We start from the raw sequence: 11,187 nt of genomic DNA, 5'->3' as shown, positions 1-11,187 counted from the left end.
TGCTCTGAGCACACTGTTACCTTTTCCATAAGCACAACTGTTAAGCAAAATGAGAATTTTTGTTCCAGGTGTACTATCAGTCCTTGCAGCTAGGGGTTTACAGCCCAAGACAGGCAGATAGCAGTAATGAGTAACGTGCTGTTCTTATTATATAGAAAAACTAATGTAATGCAGGTCAACGTTTTACTATAGGTAAAGAAAACATGTACCTACATGTAGTAGATGAAAATGAAATTATGGGAGCCACACATTAGTACCAATCACCACTGGTCTTCCTGTTCATTCAGAAAAACATCCCCAATGTTTTTCTCAAATGTTTCTGCTGTTATTTTTCTGTAGTTACAGAAGTTATATAGTTGTAGAAATATGGTAGCCAGAAGACCACTGCTCTTCATTTCTAAAGGGTATAAACTATTTCCCAAAGACTCATTACATTGAAACATCATGGAAGTTCTGCTTAACTGTATTAGGCATCTATTGCTGCATAACAAATGACCCCAAAAGTGACTTAAAACAACAATTAATATTTATTATCTCACACAGTTTCTGTGGGTCAGGAACTCAAGAGTGGCTTGGCTGGTTAGTTCTGGCTTATAATCTCTCATGAACTCGAATGACAGTGGGGACTGCAGTCATCTGAAGACTTGACTGGGCTGGGGGATCTGCTTCCCAGATGGCTCACTCTTGTGACCAGCAAGCCTGTGCTGGCTATTGGTGAGGTGCCTCAGTTCTTTATAACACTTGGATCTCCCCACTGGGCTGCTTGAGTTCTTCACAGCATAGCAGTCAACTTCCTCCAGAGTTAATGATCCAAGAGAGATCAAGAAAGAAGCTGAAATGTCTTTTATGACCTAGCCTCAGAAGTCTTATGCCATCCTTTCTGGAAATATCCTACTTAGCAGTACGGGTCAGCCTTATGTGGAAAGGGACTACACAAAAATGGGAATACTCAGAGGCGAGAATCACTGGGAGCCATCTTGGAGGCTGGCCACCATATTAACTTGTCTGAGTCTTCACCCTGTCTTCTACCCATGGTAGCAGTATTTTTCTAAATGTCGTTTTGTGTTTTCCTCAAGATGGTATTAATGAAAGGCATTTAGCAAAAACAAATACCTACCCTTACCTTACCCTTACCACACACACATACACCAACAACAACCTTCCATGGTGAAAATAAACATGGTAAACTATGTTGGGAGATTCGCAATTCACTTGTGATAATAAAAGTTTTGAAGTACACTAGTAAGGAGATGTGTTTGAACTCCCAGCATTTCTTAAACTCATTTTACATTGAATTCTCCTTCAAGGAATATATGAAACACCATGACCATAAGGGCATAATTTGATAAAGGTCTTTCTGGGGTTGTTCCATGTTAAGGGCAATCTGTCTTTAAGTTTGGGAGCCTGCCCAAGGAGGTTTCTATGGCTCTGTGACATTTTTGTGGGAATTCCAGTGGGGTGGAGGGGACATCTGTGTTGGAAATCACCTACATCCCCCACCCCCACTAGTAATTGCAGTTCCAATACTAACCCTTCATTCCCAGCAATGATAAGACTTTAGGCAAAAATTATCCAAAAATTAGTTGGGGATTATCCTATCACCCATTTTGTTTTAGAAGAAGGGTTTTCTTCTTGGATGTCATATTCGTTGCATTTCTCCTTAATAAAGAAAAGAGAACGTGGTGGTAGCAGTCTTCCTGAATTACCTTGGGTCTCAGGGAAGCAGAATGGCATCGTGGTCAAGCACACAGACGCTGGGGTCTGAGGCCTTCACTTCCCAATCCTGCTGTCGCATGCATAGCCTGAGTAAGCTTGGGCAAGTCCCTCTAACTTGTTTATGGCTCAGTTTCTTTTTCTGCAAAGTGAAAATAAAATAATAAAACTTACCTCACAGAACCGTGAGGAGTATGTGAGCTGAAACTGATAAAGTCCTCATCCTGTACTGGTGCTTTCCCGTGGCAGAGTACCAGAGGGCACTCAACCATGAGTTCTCATGTAAGAGAGAAGGTAGACTAGAAAAGCTGGGGATTCTACCATCACCACAAAAAACTTATTATCTCTGAGTTGCCAGAATAATAGAGAAGCAGGTGAGAAAGTCTCGACCAGACAAGAACTCAGGAAAAACTAAGAGATGGAAGAAGAATTCAGCAAAGAACCAGGAATTAGGAACGGGCCCGTGAAAGGGCAGGTGTGTGTCAGGAGTATGTTGGATGTCACGGGCACCAATTTTCCAGTGACTTGGTGACTTTATCAGTGCACAGGAATGGTGCAGCCTTATTATCGAATTGCAGAGTTAAAAGAAGTGTCACAGATTAGCCAGCCTGAAGCCTCATTTGATAGTTAAAGGAACAGAAAACTACACCGGGAAAGCAGGCCTCCAACAACCCATGGACTGTCAGACATGAACCCAGGCTCCTGGTGGTGCGGCCTGGACCATTTTTTGCAAATAAAACATGTCCTATGTGAATTTTAACAATCTCCTGCTAAGACAAAATTTTCCTCATAATACAGGCCCCATAGCATTGTCTTGGATGGATGCTGTGTGCTCTCTCAAACCCAGATTCTAACAAGTATCATGGGTCAACTCTCACAGTCATTGAGTGTCAGAATAGCTGTCTACCAAGGGTGGGGTTAGAACTTCATAGTTGCCAAACTGTGAGGGAAACCTGTTCTATGTGTTGTTATGATAACATGGATTTTGTTTTCTTTAATTAACTTTATTGAGGAATAATTTACATACATTAAAACACAGATTGTAATTGTGAGTTTAGAGAAATGTATATTCCCAAGTAACCACTACTTCAGTCAAGAATTAGAATATTTCCATCACCCCAAAAATTAGTCATGTGCCTCTGCAGTCAATCACCTCCCTCTGCCCCATACGCACGCCCCCAGCAAACACTGATCTGATGTGACATTAAGTTCTCGGTCAACCGAAGTTGGAATAACCCTGGCTTGCCCCAAGCACTGCTCTGGTGCCCTGGGGAAGAAAGGGCAACTCTGCGATCTGCTTAGGAGACAGAAGGAGGAAGCAGTAAAGTTGCAACGCCCCTTGTATGTCAACTAATGCCCAAATGACAAGGGATGAGGTGATCTGACAAGACTGGAGGTCACTGTGGGCCAACACAGTCAGGGAGGTCTTGCAGGTCTGAGGAGGGTCTGTGGAAGGTGGTAGGTGTGGATGGCTTGGTGTGAGAAGGGAGGAACAAGGAGGAGGTCAGGCAGCCCAGCAGGGGAGGAGGCAGCCAGGAGCTGACCTCAAACGTTCATTGCCCTTTCGTGAACTTGACGAGGAGTCCTCAGCCAGAGGCGGGTGCAGGATTCCTGCTGAGCAGCTGCAGGATGCGAGTGAAGTCTGGGATAGGAGGATCAGGTTGTTTCTATCATTATTGCATAATACAGCATATGTTGCATTAACATACATTATTTACTAAATAAATGCAGGTTTAAAAAAATGTCGGACTATGATCCTGCTGCCCTTTTGCTTTTGAAAATGGCCTTGGTGCCTCTCAGCCCTTAGCCAGCCCTCCTGGGCTTTAGGGAGCTTGGGAGTGTGAGCATTTGCCAAGCCTTTAATGACAGGGGCCCATTAGAGCACATGGCTGGATTCCTGGAACCACCCATTAGATTAAGAAATGGAGCCGGAGAATTAGCTTGATGCATGTCCTGCCAAGGAGGGACCCTCGTCCTCATGGTGGTGGCTCCCTGGAGGTTGAAGCAGATGGGGAAGCTGTGTCCAGGTCATTACCGCTGTGTCACCAACAGCAGGCGGGCTCTGAGCAGCCCTCCCCACCCCACCTACTCCCATGCCAGGCAGTTCAATTCCTGTGGCCACCAGGGCCCACGCTGTCAGTAGCAAAGGGCATTACACAATGAAGAAAGGGAAGAGAGGGGCAGGCATGTGAAATCATGAATAGAAATGAGAACCTACCCCATGCCAGATACTGGACTAGAGGGAGGGTTGGACAACATTCCTGCCCTCAGTGAGGGTGATGGAGGAGGAATGAGGCCGGTTAATATCCTATGGTAGGTGAGAAGTAATAAGGGTCCTATTATGGGCTACTTTTTTTCCTCTTCAAATTCTTCTGTTGAAGTCCTAACCTCAGCACCTCAGAATATGGCCTTGTTAGGAGATAGTCTTTACAAAGGTAGTCAAGGTAAAGGGAGGTCATTAGGGTGGACTCTAATCCAATATGACTAGTGACTTTGTAAAAAGAGGAAATCTGGACACAGTTAGGTATAGAAGGGAAATGACATGAAGAGACACGGGGAGAAGATGGCCCCCTACAAGCTGAGGAGAGAGGCCTGGGACAGATCTCCCCTCACAGCTCTCAGAAGGAACCAACCTTGGGAACATCTTGATCTTGAACTTCCAGCCTCCAGAACCGTGTGACAATATATTTCTGTTATTTAAACCAGGGGTCCCCTTGGTACTTGTCTGTGCCCATTAGGAACCAGGCCACACAGCAGGAGGTGAGTGGCAGGGGAGTGAGCATGACTGCCTGAGCTCCCCCTCCTGTCAGATCAGCGGTGGCATTAGATTCTCACAAGAGTGTGAACCCTATTGTGAACTGTGCATGTGAAGGATCTAGGTTGCACGCTCCTTGTGAAAATCTAATACCTGATGATCTGTTGCTGTCTCCCATCACCCCCAGATAGGACCGTCTAGTTGTAGGAAAACAAGCTCAGGGCTCCCACTGATTCTACATTATGTGAGTTGTATAATTATTTCATTATGTATTGCAATGTAATAATAATAGAAATAAAATGCACAACAAATGCAATGTGCTTGAATCATCCTGAAACCACCTTCACCTGCCCTGGACCAGCCCGTGGAAACACTGTCTTCCACGAAACTGGTCCCTGGTGCCCCAGAGTTTGGGGACTGCTGCTTTAAGTCCCCAGTCTATGGTAGTTTGCTACAACAGCCCCAGGAAATGGATACAGACCCTATGGGAGAACACCTGAAGGGCCCTTGAGCCAAATGAGGGGTCAAGAAAGGTTGCCTGGACTGAAGAATGTCTAGGCTGAGACCTGAATGACAAACAGGAGGTTTCCAGTGGGGAGGGGAAGGAGTAGTGTCAGTGAAGAAGGACGAAGGGACTTCTGGGTAGAGGGCCTGGCCAATGGCCCTGCAGTTGCGGGGACGCTTTGGGAATTGCAAGTCTGTGGGACTGGGGACAACACTGAGTCAGAAACCCAAAAGAGGGTGATGCGGTTTGGATGATTGTCTCCTCCAAATCTCCTGTCGAATTGTGATCCCCAGTGTTGGAGTGCAGCTTGCTGGGAGGCAAATGGGCCACGGGGGTGGATCCCTCGTGAATGGCTTGGTGCCCTCTCTGTGGTGATGAGTTCTCACTGTATGATTTTAGTTTAAAAGAACCTGGCACCTCCTGCTGTCTCTCCTGCTCCCTTTCTCACCAAGAGCCACGCCTGCTCCCCCTGCCTTCCCCCTTCCAGAAAAGCTTCCTGAGAGCCCAGCAGATGCCGGTGCCATGCTTCTGGAACAGCCTGCAGAACCATGAGTCAAATAAACCTCTTTTCCTTTTAAATTACCCAGTCCCAGGTACTCCTTTATAGCAACACAAAACATACCAGTGCAGAGGGCATCAAATGTCAAGGGAAGGAAACAGACCTGAGGGTGGGAATGTCCAATGCAAAGCAGGTTGCTCAGCATGGGTCTCTGGAAATTCTTGGAAATGCCCCTATCTTCTATCGGCAGCTTCCTCCCCGGATTCTCACTTCAGACAGCAAGGTTGTAAACCCGGGCCACTGACCTTGTCTATACATATGTCACTGTAGATCAAGAACAATTTTTTTTTCCCTGTAGTGATTGATTTATGTGGGTCTCTTGGATCGGGTTAATTGTCAACAGTGTGAGCTCCTACTGCAAGACAGGGAGTGGGGTTATCAGCACACTGTGTTACCCACAGTTCTTCAGACTGAGAGCTGCAGATGACACAATCCTATGTTGACTTGCTTCTGGCCCTGCAGGGCGGTTGGGCTCACCTGCCCACAGACAAGGCATGATGACTGATTGCCTTTCGTCAGTAATCGGCTTGACATGGAGCCAGCAAACTCCCAAAGTTAGATTAGGAGGTGAGGTAATTGGTTGAGGACTTTGGATTTTAGTTTATTAATGTCCAAACAGTAGGGAAACTTTCTGAATGGAAACAAGCCAAAATATTTGGCCTTCAAAATCTCTTCCGGGGTCATGGAGGTCTGCTGGTTAAGCGTGGGGCGTGGGTTGAACAAAGCCAGTGGGTGAGATGTATCTCCATGAAAATGCACAAAAATCAGTGCTGCTGCCTTGTTGGTGAAAAAAACAAGAAAGGAAATGCACAAAAAGTGGAACATCGTGGGATGCTGAGAAGGCAACACAGCACTTGCTTGGAAAATGAGTGAAAGTAGAAGGCTGTTAAAACTCAGAGTTTTGGCCTGCAGTTTTTTGTTTCTTAGGAAGGTCACATGAGAATGAGCGATGAACTTTCTCAGGGCCAATTTCTGGACAGTGGATCCTGTTTTATCTTTCAGAGAAAGGCAGGGACTATTCTCCAACGTTTTGTAGGCTGTCAAGAGGGAGGATAAATCTGAGACTGCCTTTAAATACTGGGTTTCAATTGCTTCCTTTCTTCCCAGGGCAGATATACAGTCTTCTGGTATGATTTAATGTCCAAACTCAAGCGACTGCTGTGCTTCTGCAGGATGGAGACAGCACTTTGCAATTATTTTTGTGTTCTCTGCAGAAGACAAGGGTCAGCCCCCAATAGGGGGACACTCAGGGCTGATGGTTCTCTTAGGGAGGGAAAGTGAGAGAGCATGGTCACTGCTGGCCTGACTCCCTACAGCTTCTGGGTTTGGGAGAGACCTCGCTGTAACCATCACCACCACCTTCATCATCATCATCATCATCGTTGTCGTCTGCTGCTACTGTTGTGCTAGAAGGGGTGGAAGTGGTAATTACTCATGCTTTCTCCCCTCTTGGTTTTAGCCAACTAAGGAGCTAAATGAGATCAAAGAGTCAATTATAGTACCCAAAGCATAGGACTCTCTGGAAAACTGGGTAGCAAGATCTTTCGTGTGGCTCTTCAGTCTGAACATACACATCCAACTACATTCCTGCTAAAGAGAAGCAGACCTCCCTCGTGGTTGGAGATGAAGCCAGGCAGGTCTAAGAGAACCAGCAAGATATGTCCATGTCCCACTCAAGGATTCTGCTCTTGGCCAATGTGGCCTACTGGATTTGCCTGGCTCTCCCTGATCTCACCAAGCAGATAAGTCACTCTTCCTCTGGCTGAAGCAGCACACGATGGGGGCAGTCGGGGGAGAGACTGGAAAAGTGTATTCCAATACTGCTCTCTTCTAGGCATGGGGCAAGGTGGAAATGTAAGCAGTGGAGTCATAAGCATGTCCCCTTAATAACTATGATATTTGTGATCACCTCCTAGATGCCTGGTAGTTTGATCAGGATAGTACAGTCTACACCTGATTAATTTAAGGTGGTTTTGCTTGCTGATGAGGGCCCAGAAACCATGGTTTTACAGTTCCTCTAAATTGTCACTGGCTCCCTAAGTCAAGCTTTGGGCTAGCAAAGGCTTTTGTTCTTGTACAGTTATCAGCAGGGGCCATGACTGGCCACAGGCTGAGTCTGCCCTGGGTAGTAGAGGTCAGGAACTGGGAAAGGAGAGGAATTGTCTCTAGTTTAGTCTTCCATGCCTCTGACCAATGAGATTGGTTCAAGGATGAGGACTGATCCAAGGTAGACCAAGAGATATGATCTTGAAACTTCTGTTGGAATTTCTCTTCCTCAGAACTAGCAGCTCTCCTATTGGTGGCAGTTGCTGACTCTGGGTGACGCACACCTGCAGCTGCTCGGAGGGCCCTGTTAAGACATCCAGTCTCGGAGGAGAGCCAGTCAGGAGGAAACCAGAGATCAAGTTCTGATTATTGTGTTCCAGTACCTGGATCCCACTATGCCTCAGCCAGACAGACCTTTGGGTCTTTAAGTGAGCCCATATATCCCCCCTCCTTTTTTAAGCTGGCTTTCTGTTGTGTGCAACCAAAAGTCTTGGCTAATGCATTTGTGGATCTTTCCAATGGAATAAACAGTATTTAGATCATTGATTGTAGAAATAAAGCAGGAAACATACGCACATAGTGAGATATGAGGATTCTCTGAGCCTCTATGATCAAAAGTAGCCCACTCCCACCTTCAAGCAGAACTGGAGCCTCTGAGGTTGCAAGTATATTTACTCTTTTGAATTTTAGGATTAACTCTAGGAGTGGTAGCTGAAGCTGTCAGCAGCCAGAAACATTTCAGTTTGAGTTGATCAGTCCAGGTTTTTCATTTATCAGGAGTGGAGAGAATGGGGCTGGAAAGGAGTGAATATGTAGAAGGTGCTTTGGTATTTGGGGAGGAGCTAGGAAAGGCATAGGTGATGTGGTCAAGGTGACTGGGGAGGAAGCAGAACACAGAGGGTTAGGATGGGGGTGGAGGGGACACTAAAGATGTAGGAAGAGATGAAGGTGGAAAACACCAAAAGTTTTACCTGTAGAAAAGTCACAAGAAGTATAGCAAAGACAAAGTCTTCCTGAGTCATAAAGGCAAGGGTCATCCCTACCCTTGAACAATACTGGTCTAGGTGCCCACATAATACATGAGGAAAATTGATACCGATAAACACTATTAACTGTTTCTTGCCAGGTAAGATTCAGAATGTCGTCCCTCCTAGGCATCTGTACTTCTATGTTAGAAGCTATGATATGAGATTATTGACAGAGTCTGTAATATTTTCTTAGTGAAATACACAATCTCTGAATTATGCTAAGGGTCATAGAACACTCTGGTATCTACATTTCAGAGTCTGACACTAGCGTGATTGCAGGTGTGGGAATAGCGAGTGGGAAGATGGTGTGATCTGTGTGATTGTGGGTGAGTGTCGTGGGGGAATGGATGTGGTCTGAGTTATATGGCATGTCCCTGTGTGTATCCGTGTGTGTAGCTGCAGTGGGAGGCACTGGTTTGAATCAGCATGGGGCTTGCCTTGTCCGACAGGCAGCTGTCAGCCAAGGGGCACTTCCAGTTGTAATTGAGAAATGGCAGTGTGCTATCTCTCCCGGAGCGGGATGATAGTAATTAATTGTTCATTGATCCCTGCAGGTCAGCTAGAGGTCAGAGAAGTTACTCTAGTGGCCTTCTAGTTTGCCAGGCAGCCGAGAGCAGTGATTTGAAACCTCAGTGAGAGGTGAGAACTGTCCTATGCCTTACACCCTGATCCAAGGTGATGGGATAATTATGGTAACTTAATGTCTATGATTACAAATAATACAAGTCAGCTGTTCAGAAAAACCGTGCCAGCACCCTATTTAAGACTTTTGGAGGAGGTGGAGAAAAGGTGTTTGACAGTGGATATTTTTCAGCACAGAATGGAACACTGCAATAGGATTGTTATTATCATCACTTTCAAAAGCTTAGGTAAATGTCCACCTGTGGGTGAGGCTGTGAGTGGAGAAACCCATAGATCTCATCTCAGATCCACATAGGTGATTCCATTCTAAGAGAACTCCTGCACAATCTGAAGGGCTCGTGCACAGTGAGGGGATAAATGAAGACTCAGTTCAGTCTCTAGCACTTCTGCAAAGTCTTCTTCCATCTGCCACATTCTCCTAGCATTCAGTGAACTCCAACATACGACAGGGACACCCTCCTTTCTTCTGTGCAGTCTTCATTCTGCAAATATTAATGGTGCCTGTCTTTTGTTCCAGACACCATGCTAGGTGTGCCTGTTGCATCCAAGTTCCCATGGAGCCTGTATATGTCCTGAACGTTTTTCTCTGTCAACATCTCCCCTCTCCAACTAGATTGTAAGCTTTTCAAAGGCTGACCATGTTGCCTATCTTAAACAACAGCCACAGCAAACATTTATTGAGTGTTAGACTGGCCTGGGCACATGGAAAGCTCCATAAAGCTTAGCACAGGGCCACATCAACTAGTTCCTCAATAAAAATTGATTAGTTAAAAAAATATGGAACCGACTTGTTCAGCTAATCATGGGGATGGTGAGGAGCACAGGTGGGGGGTTGCTATGGTGAAGTCTTGGTAGTTTCACTGTCTCCTGTGGGATGAGATTCAGAATGATGTCCCTCTGAGGTATCTGTACTTGTATGTTAGAAGCTATGGGGTGAGGTTACTGACAGAGTCTGTTGTGTAAACTTTCTGTGCGAAATATACTATCTCTAAGTTATGCTAGGGCTTATAAAACAATCTGGTGTCTACATTTCAGGGGCATTTTAATCGAGGGAAGTGAGTGTTGGGGTGAAATCAGGGATCTGCTCTTCTTTTGAAATGTTGATAGAAGGTTCTTTCTGTGCACCTGCACTTCTCTATTGGATGGCGCTGGATGTGGTTGCCTTTTGTGGCTCTTGGTTGCAATACAGTTCTCTTGTTGAAATGACCTCCCTCTAACTGATGCCTCCGCCCTAGGCTCATCAATGGCTACCAAAGCCAATGGACACCTTGTGGAACACAGTGTGGCATTTCACCCATGGCCTTCATGAAATGTGCCCTTTTGCAGTTTATGATCCAAGGCTCTTGTAGTTTTCCCTCCATCTTTTTAGTGTTGTTCTCAGTCCCCCTCATGGGCTCTCCAGGTTTTCCTGTATCTTTTCTAAGTTCTCCATTGTGATTGCCACCTATAGTCTCTATCTTCAGTGAGATAGATGTCTCTCCCCAGCCCCGAGTCCTTGTTTCTTTGGACTTCATAGGCAGATGTCTGCACCTGAATAACCCATACCCATCTTAAACTAGTAAATAAAAATGGAATGCATGATCATGTCCCCGTCTCCCATCCTCACCTCTATACCTGTTCTCCATTTAGCAAATGGTACCTCCATACACCTGCCCAAGTAAGAAGCCTGGGGGTCATCCTTGACCCTCTCCTTTCCCTCGCCTCTCACCCGGTTGGTCTCCAATCCCTGGGATGAGTCTATCTCCTAAATATCTCTTGTATCCCTGTTACCTTCTTCACCTGCCAGGCCACCAGGATCATTCACTCCTCGCCATCTCCTTCGTAGAGCATTGAAATGGTTGCTGAAATTGTCTCCCTGTTTGCCCCCTTGCCCACTCCCATTTGTTTCCCACCTCCCTCTTAGAGATCTTTTAAGAAATACAGATTACGGTTCCTGCCT

The 11,187-nt window shown here is 45.8% G+C and overlaps 1 long non-coding RNA gene across 1 annotated transcript; it reads right to left on the bottom strand.

Moving 5' to 3' along the window:
- Positions 1 to 508: 508 nt before the first annotated feature.
- LOC105477089 (uncharacterized) lies at positions 509 to 11,172 on the bottom strand. Its single transcript, XR_984468.2, has 3 exons — positions 11,019 to 11,172; positions 1,707 to 1,855; positions 509 to 794 (listed from the first exon to the last, which is right to left on the bottom strand). It is a non-coding gene; the product is annotated as an uncharacterized lncRNA (long non-coding RNA).
- Between the last annotated feature and the right edge of the window lie 15 nt (positions 11,173 to 11,187).

The sequence above is a fragment of the Macaca nemestrina genome, chromosome 19, assembly GCF_043159975.1.
Source record: "Macaca nemestrina isolate mMacNem1 chromosome 19, mMacNem.hap1, whole genome shotgun sequence".
NCBI lineage: Eukaryota > Metazoa > Chordata > Mammalia > Primates > Cercopithecidae > Macaca > Macaca nemestrina.
Note: the sequence above shows the minus strand (reverse complement) of the source record. Positions and strands in the feature narration are given on the sequence as shown.